Source organism: Pseudophryne corroboree, chromosome 6, assembly GCF_028390025.1.
Source record: "Pseudophryne corroboree isolate aPseCor3 chromosome 6, aPseCor3.hap2, whole genome shotgun sequence".
Classification (NCBI taxonomy): domain Eukaryota; kingdom Metazoa; phylum Chordata; class Amphibia; order Anura; family Myobatrachidae; genus Pseudophryne; species Pseudophryne corroboree.
Window position 1 is genome coordinate 824,038,885 of NC_086449.1, and position 24,237 is coordinate 824,063,121.

A 24,237-nucleotide genomic window follows, 5' to 3' on the forward strand; every position below is an offset into this window, starting at 1 on the left:
TGTAACATGACATGAGCTGATTGGCTGGGACTTTATCTCTGTCCACTTTATCTCCATCCAAGGCTTGGTAAATACACCCCTAAGAGGTGTTTTTACTAAGCCTTGGGTGGAGATTAAGTACCAGCCAATCAGCTCCTAACTGCCGTGTTACAGGCTGTGTTTCAAAAAAAAAAAAAAAGACAGAAGCTGATTGGCTGGTGCAATTTATCACTCTCCAAGGCTTGATAAATTTGGGCCTGAGGTTAACCCTTAAAGAGTGATAATGTGGATGGTGATAGTGTCAGCCAATCAGCTCCTTACTGTCACGTTATAGGATGTTTGAAAAACGTCAGCTCTTTGGTTGGTACTTTATCTACGTTTGGGCCTGAGTACTGTTAGTGATTCTAGATTCTACTTATGTCACGTTTAGCCACCAGAGAGAGCGTGACTCCCCAGAGCCTGCAAGCAGTGAGGTGGTCCCATAAGACCTGGAAGGTCATGTGTCGGCTTGCCGTGCTTATTGTTTCCATGTCTGGTCGCCGACAGGTCTTCCGCAGGGACTACACGTCACAGTACGATACCACACACCGTTTAATAGACTGAAACTAGGCCTTCCTCTTTTCCGGTGACTAATGCCTTTCTAGTTGTGAATGCGGCGGATTCCTGTCCACACAACGCTGCAGGCCGTGGTACCAGTTGGCACCGAGACACTGGCTAGTAATTCTAGCACTAGGTGGCTATTATGCTAATTGCAGCGTTCACTGGGTTTAGTGCTCACGCAATACTTTTACATGTGTCTAATTGCTTGCTCTATATATAGCGCACTCGCACAGCACTCTAATAGGTGCATTAGACTCTCCTTCTGGGTACAGTGATGAAGCTGTAAATGTGTGCTAATGCATCTGACTGTAGTTTACAATCTGGCCGATTCTCCAAGCAAATGAATCATCCTGTGTAAGCAATGTGTGCGGATTAGTGTTGGTATGTGGAGTAAAAGTCAATTTTCTCTTCCCCCTGCCCCTGCAACTGGTTAATGTTCCCCTTCCGGTTTTTGCATTCTTCAGAAAAATGAAAAAATGCAGCCGTTTCCCTCCCTGGCGGTGTTCCAGGATGTTCCATGGTTTCCTTAACTTGTTCACTGCTAGTGCTTACCGGGTCTTTGTCCTTACGTGACATACATTGCGTTCTCCTGACGGAAGCTTTGCGTCGGTGCAGTATTAATGCCGGATGTTTATTTCTTTTAAAGTTTTGGCCATTTCTAAAGAATCGTCGACAGTTGGAGAGATGACTTTAGTGCCTGTTGTGGTGTGTGATAGAGCAGGAAGGAAATGCTATATTACACCGCTTTGTTACAATCTGCAGTGAAAAGTCAGGTTGAGACCAAAGGCTAGATGTACGAAGCGGAGTTTACTGCTAAGCTGCGGGTTTTGCCACAAAGATAAAAGCGCCACTAATAAATGCAAAGCTGCCATTCTTGTTAGAAATGATAAAACCCAGAAATTCACCACCCTAGAGCTACCGGGAAGGCCGCCTGTGGTACATACACCTGGGTAACCATAACCCAACAAGCAGTGCTAATAAGTGGGAGCTGCGCAATACGCAATGGCGCCAAGCCCTGAATAAATAAAAAAAGAAAAACTTCTGTATTGTTCTCAATAAAAATGTTTTTGTGCATATAGGGAGAGATAAAACACAATATAGTGTGATATTGCAACAATAAAAAAAAGATTATTTGTATGTTCTCTTTCTAATAAATGTTATCTCCCACTTAGGGTCTCATTCAATTGTTTTTCCTTGTGACTGCTGCTAGGGGGCGCAAAACGGAGCGATTGTTGCTTAATTTATACACCCAGAAGCTGCTTGTGCATCATATTACATTACTTTGCATCTCGCCCCTTCCCGCTAGATTGTTAGCTCTTCAGAGCAGGGCCCTCTTTCTTCTTGTTATCTAAGCCCTCTTCTCGACACATTTCACTCGCAGCTCTCCCCTACTCAGCGACCATCTTTACCGCTTTTTCTCCTGCTGGTAAAGGCTCATCTCTATCTATGGCCGCCACCCCCTAGTAGTACGATGATTACTCCCTCGCTACTTGCATCTAAGCTGTATTATGTATGAGAATTGTGGCGCTCCGTGTTACCTGTACTCTATTTTTGGTTATTTACTGTAATGCTAAGTTTTGTCTCCCTGTACTGTCGATTTATAGGGCGCCACAAGTGTTTTGCAGCGCCGTACAAAAGACAGTACAGGGAGACGCACACTACGGCGCTGCGAAACACTTGTGGCGCCCTATAAATAAAATGTAATAATATTCTAAGAAGCGTTTTCGCGGAAAAAAACTGCAAAAAAAGACGCTCGGCGTGACTGCAGCTAGGATGTTAGAGGACACATCTGTAACTTATTATTCTTAACTTTCTAAAAAATGTTATATTATTTATTTATCGTAGCAAGATCACACTATTGTGCGTTTTCTCTCCCCATTTGTAAAAATCTATTTTATTGAGAACAAGAGAGAAGTTCTTAGTTTTTATTCAGTTTATTCATGGCTTGGCGCCGTTAGTTATTGCACATATCCCTCTGACGATGTGTGTTTTTCCCTCTTTCAGAACTGGCATTGTGCTGATTTTCAGCGGTGGTTGTTGTTGTTTTTGTCTAAGCTGATAATCTGAGTTGTGAGGGCAGTGACACAAACTGATTTGTTTGTGATTCTCCCTAAGCGTGTGATCTGTAATGCTCGGCACAGTGTTACCGCGATGGCGTTTTCTGTGGCACGCTGATCTTTCTTCATTTACTGCAATGGCCAAATAACTGTTCTCTATATTGTATGGCGTCTGGATCTGTTGTCCGTGCGATGGGTGAGGGGTGGTGGATGAACCATGGAGGTCAGGAGGCCAGTGTACTCTTGCTCGGTCTCTGGTTGTCCCATTATTATTGCCTCCCCTCTGGCTGGTCCTTTCTAGACCTTGTGTCGGTACGTCATACCTGGCAGCGTTATTAGGCCTTGGCAGATAATACAGTGAGTTGAACGGACTGCTCTCCCTCCCCCTTTGGTTAGTGATACGATAATTCAGGTTTGCACAGCAATGACATCACCGATTTATCGGCACTTATTGTGTCACGTTGGCAGCTGCGGCCCATGTACAGAGGAAGGCAAGTGACCCACGAGAGGACCTGGAAGTGCTGCAGGAAGCGTGGACTTGTGTCAGTTTCCTCATTACTACAAGTGTGGATAAGAAGCTGAAACAATGAATGGAGGAATGACTGAGCGCTTCTGGCATGTGTTATCAGTGGACGGAGTAGGGGGGGGGGGGCGGTCACAGTGTCCCTCAGGTGTGTGAATTACGTGTGAGTTCTGTCACGTTGTCCCGGCTCAGGTGTGTGTACTCTGTCTGACCCTTGTACGTGAGTCACTGTGTAGGGAGTGTGTAACTTTCTGATTAGGCCCCCACACCATTTTCTGGAATTTCTGGCAGATTACAGGCCCCTGCTTTGTGTAGTCTATAGTGATTGACTCATGGTATGTACATCTGTATAATGTGGTTTCATTGTATGTCCTCACTGACTGACCTTTCTAACATTTGTGCTTATGGGGGAGAGATCCTGTAGAATTAGTGAGGGTTTGTACAGGCTTGCTCTGCCGAGGCTCTCCTCCCCTTGTCTGTCTCTGATATGTAGTTCTGTAAGACTCCCGTGAGTGCACCCTTCAGGGAATACTCCAGTTCAGCGCACACTCATCGGCTAATTACAGTACTCCTGACATTGCAGGTTTTCCTGCGCCCAATTGAGCTCCTCCCCGCCCTTTCCTGAGTGCCATACGCGCCTTGCTTGGGACCACCAAGCCACGTTCCTTCTCCCCATCCTTGCAGAACCGCTAAACCAGGCCTGGCCAACCTGTGGCTCTCCAGCTGTTGTGAAACTACAAGCCCCAGCATATCCCCCAACTAGGGTGGCCTAAAATTGGCCGGGATTCAATCCCGGAACCGGAGCTTCCAATCCCGGGGATTTCGGGATTGGCCATCAAATTCGCTATTTCTATGCCGGGCAGTGTTGAGCGTCCTCAGGAGGCTCAGACGCTGCCCAGCTCCCCCTCATCCGGACAGTACACTCTGCGCAGTGTGATGTCAGAGGTCACACTGCGCAGCCAGCCTTCCGCCTGCCGGCCCTCACCGCCGCCCTGCACCTCCAGCAAGAGACCCTCCCTCCCGTCCTGTTTGGGGTTAGTTATGTGGGTTAGGCAGGGAAGGGGGGGATGGGGGACACTGAAAACAAGCCAAACCCAGGATTGATTATTTTTCACCCCTGATTCCCGGGATGAAAAAAATGGCCCGGTATTGGCCTCCCTACCTCCAACTGATAAGCTGATAAAGCTCGCTGGGACTTGTAGTTTCACAACAGCTGGAGAGCCACATGTTGGCCAAGCCTGCACTGAACCCATAAATATAACTTTTTCATTTACCTGTAAAATTCGTCCGCTCCCCAAACCTCCCGCAACACTATAGTACTGTGATTCTCCTGTTCGGGGGGAATTAATTTGCCTCGCGCAGCCCCTGTCTAATTTGTGTCTGAAGCCGGCCACTAATGCGTTGCATGACCTTTCTGTTTGGAAGTGAGATCACATATCCCAAGTGGAGATCGCAGATGATACAGATAACGTTTCATGCTGGCTTACACCAAAAATGTGTCTCCATCCACCATACAAGCTGCCTGGTTTCCAGTGTCTCGCAGGTTCTATTTATCCTGCCATGGATTCCTAGAAAGTGACGGCCTTTGTGTGAGAGCTGCAGGGGCGTAATTGGTGCTGAAGTTTAGACGAGCCCAGAGCTGTGTTACTGAGAGGGGCAGATACCAACCGCGGAGTTGTGCTAAGTTTGTTTTCTTCGGATGGTGAGACAGCCTGATGTCCCCAAACTAGTTGTATGATTCAATACGGCAATACGCTTAGCTGCAAAACCAGGCATGTTTGGTTTTAAATATTTTTGCCGTCTTAAATTCTGCATGTGAAACCACAGGAACTCAGCGGCTCTGAGAAGCCAGAGTAAGTATACTCCTTGGTCTACTTTTGCAGAGCGCGCAGCTGCAAAGGAACTTCCAGCAAAGGTGACGTAGGGTGCCTGTGTTCCTATGCCGTCTAGTGTGTATGTGTGTGTGTGTATATATATATATATATATATATATATATAATATACTGTGAATGGGCAGCATTGTATTGCAGGAAGCCCGAATGTTTCTGCATTTTGCATGCCAGGGTCTGCAGGAGGTACAACTTCCCTACCGTCCTGTCTCTTGCGTCGTACAGCTGCTCTGTTCTCACTATAAATAGACGCGTGGCATAGTGCTGCCTTCCTCTTATGGTTTGTGTTCAGCTGTGTTTTGTAGTTTCCGTACAAAGGCGTAAAAGGCTCTGCTGCCATACAGGCCCCTTGCGCTATCCGCTCATTCTAATTGTCAGCTCCATGTCCAAGGCGGAAACCCCAGCTTCACTTCCCTCTGGAGTTTTACTTGCTTTCCGTGAGAAGAGGGACTTGCGTGTGGTTTGAAAAAGTTTTCTTTGAAGAAACTTTTAAAGAGAATTCTTTGCCTCCTATAGATAATGTAAATCTCTGACACTCGCTGTGACACAACTGACCATACTCCGGACCACAAGTTCCAGCAGTTCTGTTAGTGTTGGTCTAGAATACAGCTTGTCACTGGGGACTGCCCCATAATCCAGGTTCTCCTCCTTTACAATCTTGTCCTGTTACAATACAGCGTTTTTTGGTTCAGTGCGGATTTTGTTGCAGAAATCTGATATCACCTTTGCAAGGTATAAATAAAAATATAGCTGCCAAATGTAAAATGGGAACACACCTGTCCGTTCAGTCTGTATGTACGGTGTCATTGCATTGGTCATCCATTATAAATAGAAACCTATATTGTTTGAAGCTATAGTGTCTTTAAATATGGCTGGTCGCTGTCTGCGCTGCAAAGTGGGGGGGGGGGGGGGGGGGGAGTGTGCACAGTTTGATTCAAAGCAAATGCTGGATTTTAAGTACATTTAGCTCAGTAAATATGAATGTGCAGTGAAGAGTTTACTTTGGGGATGTGAACATATATCTGCACGTCTTGGGGTACTGTGAGTACAGCATAGAAGCCACACCGACTTGTGAGGATTTATGGCACACTATAATACATGGGTCTTCAACCTGTGGCCCTCCAGCTGCTGTGGAAATACACATCCCAGTATGCCCTGTTACAGTTTTGCGGTGAGGCAGGTCATGCTGGGATGTGTAGTTCCACAGCAGCTGCAGGTTGAAGACCCATGCTATAATAGAATAGACCCCTTGGAGTCTTAAAAGCGAGTCATGGCATACTGCTCTGCAGGCGTAAAGCTGGGCCAGCGTCGCACTGCCGTACTATGATCCGCTGTATGACAGCACGACGTATCATTACATGCCGCATGTGGCGGCACTGCGTCTGCTGCAGAATTGCTCCGCTGGACGTGAAGCACATTCAACGGGATGATTCAATGAATGACTGTGACTGGTCATACACGCTGTAGGATGATTGCACAGGTTGGTACCAGTATAGTGTATACTCTGCTTAATTGTACTACAGTAATGACGACGGCTTTCATCTTGGCTCAGCGTCCTTGCACAAACAAACTTTTTATAGTGCAATAAACACGTGTAACGTACCAAGTGAATGCCAAAATAATTCTGATCTCGGCCAAGTTACATCGAGGCTTTCTGAAAACAAACAATGCTGACCGCTTGCAATGGTCCCAGGGGCGTGATAGCGCAACCGTAACAAATTCCTCCCGTGGTCACTTCAAAGTTCTGTCTGTAAATCATGTTGGTAAGAAGGAGGGGGAAATATTCCCTTGTCATTTTGTTTGGTTCCTGAAAATGACCCATTATAATAACTGGGCACTGCCCAGAACGATATAATGACCAGCGGCTTCCTCCCATTGAAAAAAGTCCCTTCCTTCATGTGCTGCATGCCAGGAAAATTGAGGTCCTGTAAATGCCACCTTGAATTGTATGCCTGGCCAGTTCACGTCGCGCAACAGCGATCGGATGATACGTGTACAAAGCGCGGTTAATTGCGGCTTCCTGTATGTAGGAGTTAAGTGTACATTGTGCCGGTAAATCACTTCTTCGGTGCACCTAGCCTTCTCTGAACAGTTCTTGCTTTGTCTGTCTGCAGGTAATTGGTGGAGCCTAGTGGTAGTTGCCTGGCTGGCCGTAGGTGGCATTCTCCCGCTGGTGTCCTGTACCAACATATCACCTGCTCCACCTTCACAGAATACAGGATTTCTTCACATTATTGTTCCTCTCTAATGATCAGTAACAGGCATAGGCCTAAATCCACTTTACACAGGTCTTTCTCATTTGCCCTTAACCAGAATGGGAGCAGTCCCCTCCATCTGCCAAAGCTACATAATGCCCCTTAGTGCCCCCTAGCAGCCAAAATAACTGAAAAAGATGACACGTGTTGCTGGCATGTGGCAAATGAAAACCTGTAACTTACTGTACACAAGGAGAGCTTAGCAAACTCTCTCTCATTTCTATAGATATCATAGGCCGTAGCTTTTCATGGTCTCCTCATTTCTTGGTCAGGTTTCCCCGGATACTTTTTTTTCCTTTCCTAGTATCGGCTCATAAAGTTTAATGTGACCTAGATCTATATCTCGGGCTTCCTCTTTCTGTGTTAAATAGGATTTAAGCATTTTTTTTAATGTTGGGAATTAGTATAATGATTTACTAAGCCCTTTTGGAATAAAGCACTTTTATTGCACGCACTTCACAGTCCTGGTCAGAGAAACATTGAGCAATTAGGAGAGGTCCTTATGTGCTCCTGTAACACCCACGTCCCAGCCGCTCTGGTGTCAGGGTTAAGCAATAACGCACTGTTACGGTGTGCCCGCTGAGGTCTGCGTACCCTTATGCCGCAATCACTGACATGTATACTGTATGTCTCCCTGACCCCTTCAGTGCTCACACAGTATCTGCTACCTGGTCATTTACCTTTCTCAGGTGACTGCTGGTTACCCATAATTCACCAGTATGTAATACAAAAGTGTCGCTGAAAATGCGGCAGTCAGCCTCGTCTAATACTGCGATATGTATCACATTAAAGCAGCCTTTACCGACCACTGCAGTCCTGTAGGATAAACCTCTGTGTCTCATCCCGCCCTGACTTTATTAGTTTATCAGGGAGTTAATAGTCCTTGCGGCTTCATGTCCAGACTCTGTTACTGTAAGTGTTAATTTGGGTTACATAGTGCAGAATGTCTACAGTGCACAGCCCTTTATTATACCCAGGAAATGCTGCACGGATCTGGGAGAGGAATGCACCCAGTCTTTCATCAAACAAACGTGACACACGCATGATACATTTCCCCAGGAATTCAGGTAGCATGGGAAAGCACAGAGCCCCAGACCGGGCCTTGCTGCAGCCTGCATAGACTTGTCAGCTGACGGCGTTCCCACATAGTCTGATGGGAGAAGGGAATAATCTATAACTGGGGTCCATCGCTGCGTCTGCCTGTCTGTGCAGGGTGTATTTATACGCAGGGGGTCGGCCATATTCTGCCCATTGCCCGACCCTGGTTTCCCCCGCAGCTTAGGAATCGAGCGAAAAATGACTGATTTGCTTTTGGAATGATGGATCCACGGATGGAAAAGCGGGGTTGCCTCAGCTGCTTACAGAGCGGTCAGGGTGGGGCAGGTCCACGTCAGATCCCACAAATGATAAGTTTGCATACAATTGTGGAAGTTTTTTTCCCAGTAATTGGCGAGCATTGTTTTTTTTCTTCTGATGTCTTATAAAAAGGAATGTCTTCAGGTCTGATCTTATAGTGATTGGCCCAAACGTGGCCCAGTCCGATTACCGTGCTACCAGATATCTGACATTTCTTGGAAATTGATGCGATGGTGAAGAGAAAGTAGATTTCTAAAATGCTGCTTGTTATAACCACTGCATTGTCACTTTATGGTATCTTCTTCCCTGTGATAAGGCGTCTCTCGGAGTGACCTCATCAGTCTATGACGCCACAGAATATGGATTTAGGACAAGGTAAACATCAACCTAAAATGAGCTAGTAGTGGACTAGAATGACCTGATTATTGCATCGCATTTTGTGTGGACAGGAGTTGCTCTTGAGCGCAGAGCAGTATTACGTCAGATTGGGGTGGCGTCGGCGACTCTGAGATTCCCATGGCCCTTCGCAATTCAAACAATATAACCTCCGTCTGTGAGACAACAAGGAACGTGCGCTTGAGAATCCCAGTTACGCTGTGACCAGTTTATCTGAACCAGCAGTTTCCAATATTTCTTTATTTGATAAAAACTAATAACATTTTCATCAATTTTCTGACACAGATTTGGAGAAGCTTTTGTTAGTGATGAAAGTGACTGTCAGGGTGGTTACGGCATCTTATAATCTTCAATTAAACTCTGTCATCTTAAAAGAAAAAACGTCATGTTCTTTTTTTTTTTTTAATGTCATTTTGCCTTTAGTCACCGTCTTTTATTCCCAGGGTAGGTCCTGCTGCACTGCGGTGACCATTGGTGACCATATTACAGTATCAAAGACTGGACGGCGAATACTCGGCTGGAGGCAACTACGAAAACGCAGAATGTACGCTAGGCGCACTCCCTCCAGTATGGAAGCATCACTATTGATCAGGGTGGGCACTACTGAATAAGTGGTGGTAGTAGGAATGCTTCACTGCAACTCGCCTTACAGATATTATATACAGGTTTTGTTTGTTTTTTTGTTAGTGATGATTTTATAAATTAATTGTATGTGGGTATGTTGGGAGGAATTCAATTGTTTTGTGGGTGCCCATCAGAGCAATTCAATATTTCCCCCTGTGGGTGCGGGTGGCTTGTGTGTGTGCGTGTGCACCCATTAGTACTAGGTCTGCTAAACCTGTCTATAAAGTGACTTATCGCGCATATCATCTCGCCATCCCAGGAGGCTGCAAGGTGAGATGTGTTCCCCCGCCGCTATTTGCATCTGAACAGAGCAACAATTGAATTACTCTGTCGGATGCCATCTAGTGGCAGCCATGGGGTAAAACAATTGAATCACCCCTTTTAGGTCTGCTTATATTTTAGGCTTGTGTGGAGCTGGTGAGGGGTAATAGCCTCTTAGGTGGCCCACTGTGGTGCACCCTCCGTCTCTCAGCAGCAATGATCTGCACCCATTAGATCCCTGTAAATATAGTCATCTGCTCTTTTTGCATTTGCCCTACTTAGATCCTTCTCATCCCCTAGTGACCCAAGGTCTTAGTTTTTTTTTTTTTTTTTTTACAGGATTGTGCGTTATGTTTACCAGTATTACAGCCCAGTCACAAGAATTGTTACATAGACCCTCTCGCACTATACCAGCTGATCTGTGGCTTTCTTCCCGGACTAGTGGCTATTGTGTAACCCAGCGTGCAGTCCCTGCCAGCGGCCCCAGTTTTTCAGGGTTAGCGTTAGAGCTGATGGGTTGATGGGTACGGCCTTAGCAGTGATTACCAAGCACACTGGCGTTACCCTCCACTACTGGGTACAACGTTGTTATAAAAACTGCAAAGCATTCAGCAGCAGTCACGGATTATTATAATTTATTAATGAGGCGCCACAAGGGTTCCACAGCGCCATATATAATCCGTTATATTGGGAGAATGCTTTGGTCTAGTCTGTTAGCGTAATGAAACAGTTATTAATAAAATGACTATTTGGTTAATGCCAGTTTTCTGTGTTTTGAAAGTTGATGTAGTAGATTTTAATGTCCCACGGAGGCGGGCGTGTTCTTTGATGGATCCTGGGCCTTTATGAATTTATACAGAATCAGCGTTTAGCTGTTTTTATGGCATGACTCCAATCAGGAGTGTTATGTTTTGATCAGATGACTCTTCTTATCTTCAGAAGAACTGCAGATAGCACAGGGAGAGTCCTGGGAACTGTTCTCCAGCATAATATACCTGTCACTTCTACTCTGGGTGCATGTGACGGTCCTGGCCTGCGCTCCTTGCTCTGTGATAGCTGCTGGCTACTGGCAGCAGGGGGTTGTAGTCTGAGAAGTCTGACCTTTTGTAGCCTCCTATAGTAGGGAATCGTGCTCACGTTTTGGCCTCCTTCAGGTTTGGCAGGTTGCTGGGAATTTGAGTCTCTGCAGTATCTTGGCACAGTGCGTCCCCCAGCCCCTGCTGATCCATTTATCTCCATCCGTAATTACACATCCAGGAAGGTCTGTGAAATGTGAGGAGTTGCTGAATGTACCAGGGTGAGGGCACGGCCATTGGCGGAATCCTGTGTACGTGAGCTTAGTGATTCTCAGTTATAGATGCACACTACCAGGGGGATGGTGAGAAGGCCATTGCTATCCCAAACGTTGCATCAAACTGGCGCAAATCTTAAAACTGGCCATACATCAGGATGATCTCCTTCCAATCAGCCAACTTTGGGGTCTATTTACTAAGCCTTGGATAAAGTCCCAACCAACCAGCTCCTAACTGTCATTTTTCAAACGCAGCCTGTAACATGGCAGGTTGATTGTCTGGTACTTATTCTCCATCCAAGGCTTAATAAATAGACCCCTTTGTTTCCAATGGTAAAGTGCAACGGAATGTGCTGCACTAAGTATTTTCCCCTATCCCCTCTCATAGACCTCTTGGCTCCGGACAGCAGGTGTTGATCATCTGTAGTCCAGTCTCTCCTGCAATGACCGCACATCCCAGTCCTGCAACCTACCTCTTTGCCCTCCACGCTTACCTGGACTGAGTAATGAAGCCTCTGCTCCCTGGGACTAGCAGCAGTAGGTGTCAGGGGAGCCACTGTGTCCCATAGTCCTCCAGTCTCACTCACAGCAGTGAGCAACCTGCGCTAGTGAGCCCATCCGCGCTGGGATGGCCGCAGGAGGGGGAGACAAAAGGTGCCGCACAGCCAGAGAGAGATCTGGCATCTCAGTGCCGACAACTAATCAGCATATGAAATAGCTTTATCAGATTATTCCTGACATGTTGTGTGGCTGAATACCTGTAACTAGTCCACGATGTGAATGTTGGATACATTGTATGTATACAGCTACTGTTACTTTTAATATGAAACTAGTAACTACATGTATCCGAACAGCAGTAGTTCTGCATTACTCCTGTCTGTGTGCTAGACCGGCCAATGCATATGTAATGAAGACCTGTGGTTCTCCTATAGGTATACAAGAAGCTACTCATTGAATAGAAGTGACATCATATTTCATAGGGAGGGTCCTATATGGATTAGGCTGCAGAACAATGAACAAAGGCCGGTGCAGCCAGATAACCTTACCACTAACTATTCTTAGAGATAGGATGTGGCTATCTGCTAATGTTCAGTCCTATCTAACAAAAGCAAGAAGAGGATTGCTGGCTGTAGTATATTGTACGACCCAGATGACCGGGATATCCATACACAGCCAGGTGGAGAGAAGTTGGTCTGATGAAAAAGTTGGTTAGGTGTGGGGCAGTGTTTCATTTGGAGGAAAGTTAAGGGCTCATTTATCAATGAGTGATACATTTCACCGTGAGTGATAAATTGCACCAGCCAATCCGCTCTTAACTGTCATTTTTCAAATCCAGCCTGTAACATGGAAGTTAGGAGCTGATTGTCTGGCAGTGAAATTTATCACTCATTGATAAATAGGGGCATTAGTCTGATATATGGCCCACATAAGTAACGTTCTGCAAAGGTGTCAAGTAACCACAAACTCATGAAGTTCCCAATCTAGGACTTGGTGCATGAGCAGGCGTCCACTGTTATCCAGCTCGGTGCAATCTATCACATGCTGCAAAGTGAATGTTATACACAGGAAGTGTGGTGTGTGCAGGCAAAAAAATCTCCCCCTGCAAAGGTGTCTTTAATTCACTCTGCCAGATGTTTCTGCTGATGGTTATGTGCCACCCCACTCACCCCCCCTTGCACACCACACAGTATGTGATGTACTTCCCTCACAGTCATGTACACCAGAACAGTTCCCTTATCCATGCTGACCACTGATTGCACGAGGGGGGCAGAGTTTTTTTCTGAGCAGAAATGCCTCCAGCTCAGCATGGGTTAAAGGCGCATTCTTTGTACAGTTCTACACTTTTCTGTTTATCATTGGGAGGATTTCCGTTCACTGCTACATCAGAGGTGTCTAGGTACTTGTGGTGGCCCGATGCTGATATGAGGGCCCGCATCCCAGAATAAAATACTTCACGTTGTGCGTCAGCTCTGCGTTAGAATGTAGACTGTCCGTGGAATGTGGCGAGCAGCCGACACGGGGACAGGACTCTCCGTTGTGGTTTTTTCCCCCCTTCCTTTGGTTTTCATGTGGGTGTAGGAATTTCCGAGTTCCCTGTTAGAAAAGGAAACATTTGGTATGTCACTTAGGACGGATACTAATAGTATTTATCATTGGTAAATGCGTAAAATATTAAAGGGAAAAAACGTATTGCTAATTCTCATTGCATTGTCTGTTCATGGGAAACACCAGTTTATCTGCAGATTGGTGTGAACATCTCAGTAATAGAATCCGATTATCAGTGTAACATGGGAAGGAGCTGCACTGTATTCAGAATAAAGAAAAGTGGGATATTAGTTAGGCGAGTCCTGGTCAGAGTGTCAGACGCTGTAAAGTGGAAGCTTTCTGCGGTTTTGTGGCGCGTTTCGTGTATTCTCAGGGTCCCGATAAGTAAAATAAAATACTGATTAAAAAAAACCATTAAAAGCACCCTGGTTCCATGCACCTGTAGTTACATAATTAAACAGTGATTTGTTGTAGTCCGTGTCAGGGCCTTAAAGTTCTTTATTGCTGGGAAATGCCTGTTACTGAGAAAAAAAAAACCCTTTCTTGCATGATAAATAGATGGTGATATTTGCAGTGCGGTAGCAGGACATTTTAGCTGTACTAGGTTATGGCAGCACGGATGGTGTAGTGGTTAGCATTACTGCCTCACAGCACTGAGGTCTTGGGTTTGATTCTCATCATGGCCCTAACTGTGTGGAGTTTGTATATTCTCCACGTGCTTGCGTGGGTTTCCTCTGGGTACTCCGGTTTCCTCCCACACTCCAAAAAGTATATTGCTAGGTTACTTGGTTCCCGCACAAACAATAAAATAAATATCCCTGGTATGTAAGTGTGCAGGTTTGTTTAGGGCGGACTGGTGGCCGACGTGGTTCTTATCTGCCGTCACATTCTGAGTTTGAGATTTAAGGGCCCCATACACTAGAGCGATAATGCCCTAATTCTTCCGATTTTGGAGTTGTTTCCGATCCGATGCGCGTTCCCGTGAGCATCGGATCCTCCAGAATGAATGTGCCGCACATTCAATCATGTTCGACCCCACAGGTGTGACTGGGATTGTGACTGGGATCGCCCAAGATACATCGTATGCTGTCCTTTTGCATACAGTGTATCTTGGCCAATCCCCCCCCCCTGCTCCCCGGGGTGATTGCCTGCGACGTGTCAGACGGTCATGTCAAGTAAGTGTATGGGGCACTTAAGATGTGGCTTTTGTGCAGCTAACGCACACTAATTGCTTTATGTGAATGTGTTTCTCCCATCTTGCAGCGTTTGTGGTTGCAGAAGATCTGATGTTATCCAGTCAGTGGGGTCAATTCAATTCAGCAACAGTTGAATAAACGCCGGGAGTTAGCTCCCGACGCTATTCAATTCAGCTAAAGTTAAGTTGGACTTAACAGGTTGTTTTGTCAGGAGAACGGGCATTCTCCAATTTAACTACCCGCAGCGATGCTGATTCCCGACAGAATCAGCCTCGCGCCGGCCGCACTTTTGTCGGTTTTCTTCTCTCTTCCCCCCCCAACAATTGAGGGTCACTAGTCGCTGTATTGAATAGCGCTGGGAGCTAATTCCCGGCGCTATTCAACTGTTGCTGAATTGAATCGACCCCATTGTGCGTCCATGCACGTGAACCCGCCCCCTTGACACGCCGGACAGAAACATGAACAGACTGATCTGATGTCTCCCTACAAGTTGAAGTTCAGCTGTATATTTTTTTCATTTCCATGTCCAGTATCCGTGATATACAGCAGTGCTGCGATGTGTAACCACAGTTTGAGAAGTAATGTGCCCCCCCTCTCCTGCAGCGTAGCCATTACCCTGAGATGTATTTGTCTGCTAGGATCAACGGACGCTTGGAGGAATTATGGTTTGTAGATAAAAGTAGAAATAATAAGATTTTAAACCTACCGGTAAATCCTTTTTCTCCTAGTCCGTAGAGGATGCTGGGGACTCCGTAAGGACCATGGTGCACAGACGGGCTCCGCAGGAGACATGGGCACCCCAAAGACCCCAGATGGGTGTCCACTGGCTCCTCCCTCCACGCCCCTCCTCCAGACCCCAGCCAGAGAACTGTGCCCAGAGGAGACGGACAGTACGAGGAAAAGGATTTTTGTTAATCTAAGGGCAAGATTCATACCAGCCCACACCATACACACCGTACAACATGGAATATACTAAACCAGTTACCAGTATGAAACCAAACCGCATCAGCCAGAGACTGATCTCAACTGTAACATAACCCTTATGTAAGCAATAACTATATACAAGCCTTGCAGAATTTTGTCCGCACTGGACTAGGAGAAAAAGATTTACCGGTAGGTTTTCTCTTACGTCCTAGAGGATGCTGGGGACTCCGTAAGGACCATGGGGATTATACCAAAGCTCCAAACCGGGCTGGAAAGTGCGGATGACTCTGCAGCATCGATTGAGCAAACCTGAGGTCCTCCTCAACCAAGGTATCAAACTTGTAGAATTTTGCAAAAGTGTTTGAACCCGACCAAGTAGCTGCTCGGCAAAGCTGTAAGGCCAAGACGCCTCGAGCAGCCACCCAAGAAGAGCCCACCTTCCTAGTGGAATGGAACTTTACCGAATTTGGTAACGGCAATCCAGCCGCAGAATGAGCCTGCTGAATCGTGTTACAGATCCAGCGAGCAATAGTCTGCTTAGAAGCAGGAGCGCCAACCTTGTTGGGTGCATACAGGACAAACAGTGCCTATGTTTTCCTAACCCGAGCCGTCCTGGCTACATAAATCTTTAAGGCCCTGACTACGTCAAGGGACTTGGAATCCTCCAAGTTACCCGTAGCCACAGGCACCACGATAGGTTGGTTCATATGAAAAGATGAAACCACCTTAGGCAAAAATTGAGGAAGAGTCCTTAATTCTGCTCTACCCACATGGAAAATCAGATAGGGGCTCTTGTGAGACACAGCCGCCAATTCGGACACCCGCCGTGCAGATGCCAAGGCCAACAACATGACCACCTTCCAAGTGAGAATTATCTAAGAAAGATAGCCGAGTCATTGGAATCAACTGTGACTTTGGTAGATTTAGAATCCAGCCATGCTGCTGCAGCACTCTCAGGGAGAGTGACGCGCTTTTCTGCAATTTATCTCTCGATCTTGCTTTTATCAGGAGATTGTCCAAGTACGGGATAATTGTGACTCCCTGCTTGCACAGGAGCACCATCATTTCCGCCATTACCTTGGTGAAAATCCTCTGGGCCGTGGAAAGCCCAAACGGCAACGTCTGAAACTGGTAATGACAGTCCTGTACAGTGAATCTCAGGTATGCCTGATGAGGGGGATATATGGGGACATGAAGGTATGCATCCTTTATGTCTAGTGACACCATAAAGCCCCCCCCCTCCAGGCTGGAGATAACTGCCCGGAGCGATTCCATCTTGAATTTGAACTTTTTCAAGTACAGGTTTAGGGATTTTAGATTTAGAATGGATCTGACCAAGCCATCCGGTTTCGGGACCACAAACAGGATTGAATAGTACCCCTTCCCCTGTTGAACTAGGGGCAACTTGACAATCACTTGTTGTTGACAAAGTTTTTGAATTGCAGCTAAAACTATCTCCCTTTTTGGGGGAGAAGCTGGTAAAGCCGGTTTAAAAAATCGTCGAGGAGGCACGTCTTCGAATTCCAGCTTGTAGCCTTGGTATACAATTTCCATCGCCCAAGGATCCACGTCTGACTGAACCCAGACCTGGCTGAAGAGTCGAAGATGTGCCCCCACCGGCGCGGACTCCCTCAGTGGAGCCCCAGCGTCATGCGGTGGATTTAGTAGAAGCCGGGGAGGACTTCTGCTCCTGGGAACTAGCCGTAGCAGGCATTCTTTTCCCTCTACCCTTACCTCTGGCGAGGAAGGAAGAGCCCCGACCTCTTCTGGACTTGAGACCGAAAGGACTGCATCTGATATTGCGGTGTTTTCTTTTGCTGTGGGGGCATATAAGGTAAAAAGGTAGATTTACCCGCGGTAGCTGTGGAAACCAGGTCCGCAAGACCTTCCCCAAATCAAACCTCACCCTAGTAAGGCAAAACTTCCATATGTCTCTTTGAGTCGGCATCACCCGTCCATTGACGGGTCCACAGGGCTCGCCTAGCAGAAATCGCCATGGCGTTGGCTCTTGAACCTAACAGCCCAACGTCTCTGGAAGCATCTCTCGTATATAAGACTGCGTCTTTAATATGACCTAAGGTCAATAAAATGCTATCCCTGTCTAGGGTATCGGTGTCGGCTGACAAGGTATCTACCCAAGCTGCTACCGCACTACAAACCCAAGCCGACGCTATTGCCGGTCTGAGCAGTGCACCCGTATGTGCATAAATTGATTTTAAGGTAGTTTCCTGTCTGCGATCAGCAGGATCCTTGAGGGCTGCCGTATCTGGAGATGGTAGCGCCACCTTTTTTGACAAGCGCGTTAAAGCCTTGTCCACCTTGGGTGAGGATTCCCACCGTAACCTGTCCTGTGAGGGGAAAGGATACGTCATAAGAATTCTCTTGGGAATCTGCAGTTTCTTGTCTGGAGTTTCCCAAGCTTTTTCAAATAAAGGGTTCAGCTCATGAGATGGGGGAAACGTTACCTCAGGTTTCTTTTCCTTATACATGCGCACCCTCGTGTCAGGAACAGAGGGGTCATCTGTAATATGCAACACATCTTTTATTGCAATAATCATATAATGAATACTCTTGGCCACCCTTGGGTGTAACCTCGCATCATCGTAGACGACACTGGAGTCAGAATCCGTGTCGGTATCAGTGTCTGCTATCTGGGAAAGGGGACGTTTATGAGACCCCGAAGGGCCTTGTGACACAGTCAAAGCCATGGATGGACTCCCTGACTTTTCTCTGGACTCTGCTTTGTCCAATCTCTTATGTAATAAAGTCACATTTGCATTTAAAACATTCCACATATCCATCCAATCAGGTGTCGGCGTCGCCGATGGAGACACCACAATCATCTGCTCCACCTCCTCCTTAGATGAGCCTTCTGCTTCAGACATGCCGACACACACGTACCGACACCCCCACACACTCAGGGATAGATAGATATATATGTATATGTATGTGTGTGTGTATATATATATATATATATATATATATATATATATATATATATATATATATATATATATATATATGTGTGTGTATATATATATGTGTATACATACACATATATATATATATGTGTATACATATACATACACACATATATACATACATATACAGTCCCCCAATAAGGCCCTTTGGGGAGTATGCCAGCACACACCCAGCGCCACCGGATACTGGAGTAAAATCCCAGTCAGTACAGCGCTTTTATAAATATACTCACTGTGCCAAATAAATGTGTGTCCCCTCCCCCTCTTTTTACTGGTGGGAGATTTTCCCATATACTGCCTCCGCAGTATATATCTCTGCCAGTGTCCCTAAAAGGTTTATAATTGCTGCCCAGGGCGCCCCCCCCCCCCCCCCTGCGCCCTGCACCCATACAGTGCCGCCAGTGTGTGTGTGTGTGTGTTGGGAGCAATGGCGCACAGCGTTACCTCAGAGAAGATCTGAAGTCTTCTGCCTCCTTTGAAGTCTTCTTTCTTCTCATACTCACCCGGCTTCTATCTTGCGGTTCTGTGAGGGGGACGGCGGCGCGGCTCCGGGACGAACGGCGAGGGTGAGACCTGCGTTCCGACCCTCTGGAGCTTATGGTGTCCAGTAGCCTAAGAAGCAGAGCCTATCACTTAAGTAGGGCTGCTTCTCTCCACTCAGTCCCACGATGCAGGGAGCCTGTTGCCAGCAGTGCTCCCTGAAAATAAAAAACCTAACAAAATTCTCTCAGAGAAACTCAGGAGAGCTCCCCTGTAGTGCACCCAGTCTCCTCTGGGCACAGGATCTAACTGGTTGGGGTCTGGAGGATGAGCATGGAGGGAGGAGCCGGTGCACACCCATCTGGGGTCTTTGGGGTGCCCATGTCTCCTGCGGAGCCCGTCTGTGCCCCATGGTCCTTACGGAGTCCCCAGCATCCTCTAGGACGTAAGAGAAATTTTCAGTAAGTCGTCTTCTCTCCTATGTAGCAGAAGCGATAATGATGGAAGAAAGTACAGTCTTACATACTAGTAATGCCGTGAAACTAAAAACTGTTTGTCCAGACCGGGTCCTTTGCAATGGTTGTGTTTGCAGAGTTGTCTCTACGCATCTGTCTATTTCATCCTGGCTGTATTGGCTGACGTCCCCCACCCCAACGCATCATGTTTGTAGCAGTTGATTGTGCTGATGCGATTTGTCTGATTGTCGGCCCACATGGCCCCAGTAGTGTAAAATAAGTGACCGAGTAACTAACCTTTCTAGAAAAGGCACAGACCTGTCATTGTGATTGAAGGGAGATGAAATAAGTGCCAACTTTTTTCTAAGTACCTGTGGACCAGCTTGATAGTCTAGTGCTTGACGCTTTTAGACCAGATATTCTGATTATCCTTCTTTTGCTGTCAGTGCATTGACGTGACTGGAAGCTCTTTAGGTACTTCAGACTAGAGGTGTAATACCTGTCTGAGCAGGTTTAAGGCATTGAAGTTTAAATGAGTTTTTTTACTCCTCTTAAAGGGAAAACCATTCCAATCATCTAAGTCAGGCCTGGTCAATCTGTGGCTCTCCAGCTGGTGTAAAACTGCAAGTCCCAGCATGCTTTACCAGCTGATCAGGGGGAGGGCATGCCTTGACTTGTAGTTTTACACCAGCTGGAGAGCCGTAGGTTGGCCAGGACTGACCTAAGTCATTGTAAGAGGCCAGACCTGTCCATGGTCCAAGATCTTGATGACCTCCTCATGGTTTGTGGTAGATGTAATGTTACTACTAACCACTGCTCCACACTGCTGCTGCTAGACTGTACGGCACCACGCCAAGCAGAGGACAGTCACATAATAGATTGATGAAGAACAGAACCTGTACCACGTCACTGTCCGACGGATTCCTTATCTCGTGGTCTGGCCGCTATCTTCCCAGTCAGATAGCTGTGTGTCTCAGACGACGGCTATAGAGAAGGGGATCCTGAGGCCAAACTTCCACGAGTAACTCTGGCCCGTTCCTCAAGATACAGATTTGTGACTTTGCAGTGATTAGCCACGCTGGGGTTGTAAATGGCGGTCAGGATGGGAATTACGTTGTGTTGACAGATCACTACTACCAGTGAATGAAATTCAGTGACCTGATCCGTCTTCCCACTGGTGCGTGTGGGAGCAGGTCACCTGGACAATTTGCAGATTACGTAAGAGATGCCTGCGCCTTTCCGTGCCATTGCCATGCACTTGGTGTCTTTTCTGTATAACATGCAGTTGATGGAGGACTTTGAGCTAATTAAGGTAATTGAAGGCAGACACGAGAGTCTTGCAGTTCTTGGAGGGTTCGGTCCCCTCCCCAGTCTTTCTCAGAAAGGGCTCTGGGTTGTAGATGGATTAAGACATTAGCCTGGGGTGACGACGTTGAACTGCTAACACATGTCCCCTAATGTTAATCACGTGGATCAGCTGGGGGAATGTGCAGTGTAAACATCAGCGGCAGTGGAAGGGTGGAACGCCAGCCCCACGCTCCCATTAACCTGCTCCAGACTTGTGCAATGTAACCTGTACTTCAGGAGCTCTCCCCCCCCCCCCCCCCCCCTCCCCAACCCCCTTTCTTATTGGGCAGGATTTAGTTTTTTAAACCGTTTATTTTATTCCTGCAGCTTTATAAATGCAACTACAGAGCCATCTTTTTCCTCAAGGGTTAACTTGCTACCCTTCTATAGGGTCCCCATGACGCCTCTCCACTTGTATATATTTTGAGCGGATTATGAAGTGTTATTTTCAGACTGCTGTATAATCCTGAAAGTATGTAGCGCAGTGCGTTAATGGTCCGCTCTGCGCGGCTGGACGGGATTATGTGTAATGCTGTGGAGAGTGTGTTCTGCATCACAATATACCACATTTTCTCATCTTCTACATCCTGGTGTGTGTGTTGCTCTCAAGCTGCTATGTGGCTTTGTAGTACACAAATATATCCGGTATATCGGGGGATGTAATGAAACCGTAATGACAGATCACGTATATTCTCCTTTGCTGGACCAGATTGAAGACTTATTTTAGAAAGTGATAAATCCGCTTTCGCCCTTGCGTTCCTCCAATCTCTGGAACCGCGTCAGTGGCTGGCTCTGCTACTGTATATTGATCCAAGCCTGTGACTCAGTGCGTGGTATGACAGCCAGGATGCCATGTTAGCGATAAACACTTATCCGTAAATATCGCTTGACGTCATTGGTGTGATGAGATTTGCTGGACGTGTAAGCGGTCACCTCTGATATCTGTCTGCAGATATTGAGCTGCTGGTACTGTGTGTGGAGGGGTGTTGGCAAATGCCTGCCAAAGCCAGTGGGTGATGAGAATCTGGGCGCTGGGATGTGTGGCCTTGCCAGTACATACATTTATTGCCCACTCTTGTGGTTTGAGAGTTTAGCTTGTACCGCACATTCCTCCTGGCACCAGCAATCTACTTTCAGAAATGTGGGGAGGGCAGGAAAAGAGGTATGAGGTGCGAGGCATCGCCTCCTGTTCCACACGTGACCAGTTCTCTGGGGCGGCGAGGATGATTCTGGCTCCACCCCTTGCTCCTGTGAAGCTGCTGGTGTTCAGATCTTGCACAATGGTGATAAATGCACCAGTGAGAATGTGAGTCCATTACGCCTTTACCCAGGCCCCGGAACCTCGGCCTCTTACATATGGATATTGTGGTCAGGTATCTGTTTCGATGAGTCATTATTATTCCATCACTGTAATCTGATTTGAAAACGTATTGGCGTAGCACGTACCCGCCACTGCCGGCACATCACACCCAGGCACTGCTTTTTGGTCGGCATCCTGTTAGTAAATGTCCTTTTACAGAGAGAAGGTTGGCGCTAAACTGGTTTTACGTATTCTCCTAAGTGAAGTGAAACAAAATGCAGCCCTCACATTAGATACTCCTATTTTAGGCATACATGGCTATACGATACGCGTCTGCCCCAAACCACGATACCAGAATCCGATACACTTCTTTGTGCCGCTGGCCGGTTGTCTGCTATAGTGTTCTCGCTGCGCCTGTAACCTGTATGTGGGGAAGTTACCGGCAGCATTTTATACTGCACAAGACCGGTTTCCAAAAATCTGTGTTGCAAGGGGGTCTTGCGTTACTTTGGTTATTGCGCACCAGATCTTGGGGTCTACTGACACAATATATTTTCCGCTGTTGGTGCCGACATCGTGCTCCTGAGGCCAGCCGTACATGTAGGATTCACGTTGCGTCTTCGGAAATGAAACTTACAAAGCCAGAACAGTTTTTGCTGAATGTTGGTTTTGGAAAGCCTTGCTGTGATCAGATAGTGCTGCCCGGTGGAAAATGTTACACACTTTGGAAAGCAGGAACGTCCCTCTGTGTATTTGTGTTACCAGACCAGCAGGACACGTTTGTGATAACCCATAGTAGTGTAACACACCCTAGCGCCTCACCTGCATTCTCATGTCGGGCGCCCCACGCTGTGTGTGTGTGTGTGTTGGACTATGGAGGGTTCCTGTCCGGAATGCTGCCTGGACACACTTTGCCCCTTTGCTGACAAGTTCAATCGGGGAAATTGCTACTAACGAGCTGCAATTTAAGCCCACCCATGTTCCTAAACCAGCATTTCAGGAATGCAAGTTCATTTCAGCCTTAACACAGCACTGGGAGTAAGTTTGTGTTACTTTGGATTTTACGCTACAAACTTGGCCCGTATCTGCGCACTCCTGAATGTAATATCATCTTCACATGGGGTGGGGGGGTGTAAAAATAAATAAAAAGCAAATAAATAAATAAATATATATATATATATATATATATATATATATATATATATATATATATATATCAGAGAAGAACGAGGCGGCACTCAGAGACTTCAAACAGCAAATGAATTTAGTGCAAAATCTGCAGTGATACAATCAACGTTTCGGGGTATTCACCCCTTCATCAGGATCCTGATGAAGGGGTGAATACCCCGAAACGTTGATTGTATCACTGCAGATTTTGCACTAAATTCATTTGCTGTTTGAAGTCTCTGAGTGCCGCCTCGTTCTTCTCTGATATGGTTATTGGGGGTCACACCCTAGGGGAAGGCACCAGCAGCAAGTAAGCCCAGGGGGCGGACCGAGTGCCGGCGTTCAGTGTATTATATATATATATATATATATATATATATATATATATATATATATATATATATATATATATATATATACACACACTCACACACTCATATTCATCAAGACCTGTGTGCGCTCTTCACACCATCGTAAGGGGCTGCGCCCCCTTAACCCTTGCACGCCCTTGTGGTGTGCAATATTTGTATTATATGGAGTATTATATCCAATCATAATTGTGTGAGTGGTTAAATATTGCACGGACAAAGGGCGTGCAATGGTTAAGGGGTCGTAGCCCCTTGCAACGGCGTGAACAGCGCACGCAAGGCCTGATGAATCACCTAGTAGGTGCTGTGGTTAGGAGAGTGGCTGGTGCGGGGGAGATGCGGATGGGGGAGGTGGTCTGGGGAAGGGGCAGTGGCGGGGGTGTTGTGGGTGGGGGAGGGGTTCCGGAACCACCGTGTGTAAGGTGGGAGCGGTTGCTGAAGGTGGAGGTCCGGAGCCACCCCGGGTGGTTGAGGTGGGGTGTGTGGGGGTACTGCGAGTGTGTGTGTGTGGTGGGGGGGTGGGTAATGCTTCTCCTGGAAGCAGCTAAGCTGCTGTCCTCTCTTTGGCCGTGGCTCTCCCGGAGACTCGCAGAGCAGCCAAGCAGCCAGTCACTATTGTTAGCGCCGCATTACAGGGAAGAAGATGCACTCAAACTACAGGTCCCAGCAGGCCTTAGCGCCAGAATGTTTTGTCGCTAAGGGCTGCTGGGAGCTGTAGTTTATTTAGTGCGTCTACTTCCCT

At 46.9% G+C, this 24,237-nt stretch overlaps 1 protein-coding gene across 10 annotated transcripts in view; it reads left to right on the forward strand.

The window, feature by feature from the left end:
* Nucleotides 1-24,237, forward strand: part of WNK1 (WNK lysine deficient protein kinase 1) — a 138,039-nt gene that overhangs the window by 3,280 nt on the left and 110,522 nt on the right. Inside the window, exon 1 of one of the 10 annotated variants that reach the window (XM_063929223.1) lies at nucleotides 4,866-5,012. The exons of the other annotated variants lie outside the window; for them this stretch is intronic. The gene's annotated coding sequence lies outside the window, so the exon portion shown is untranslated. Of the gene's footprint in view, nucleotides 1-4,865; nucleotides 5,013-24,237 lie in introns of those variants that run through there. 10 annotated transcript variants of the gene reach the window in all.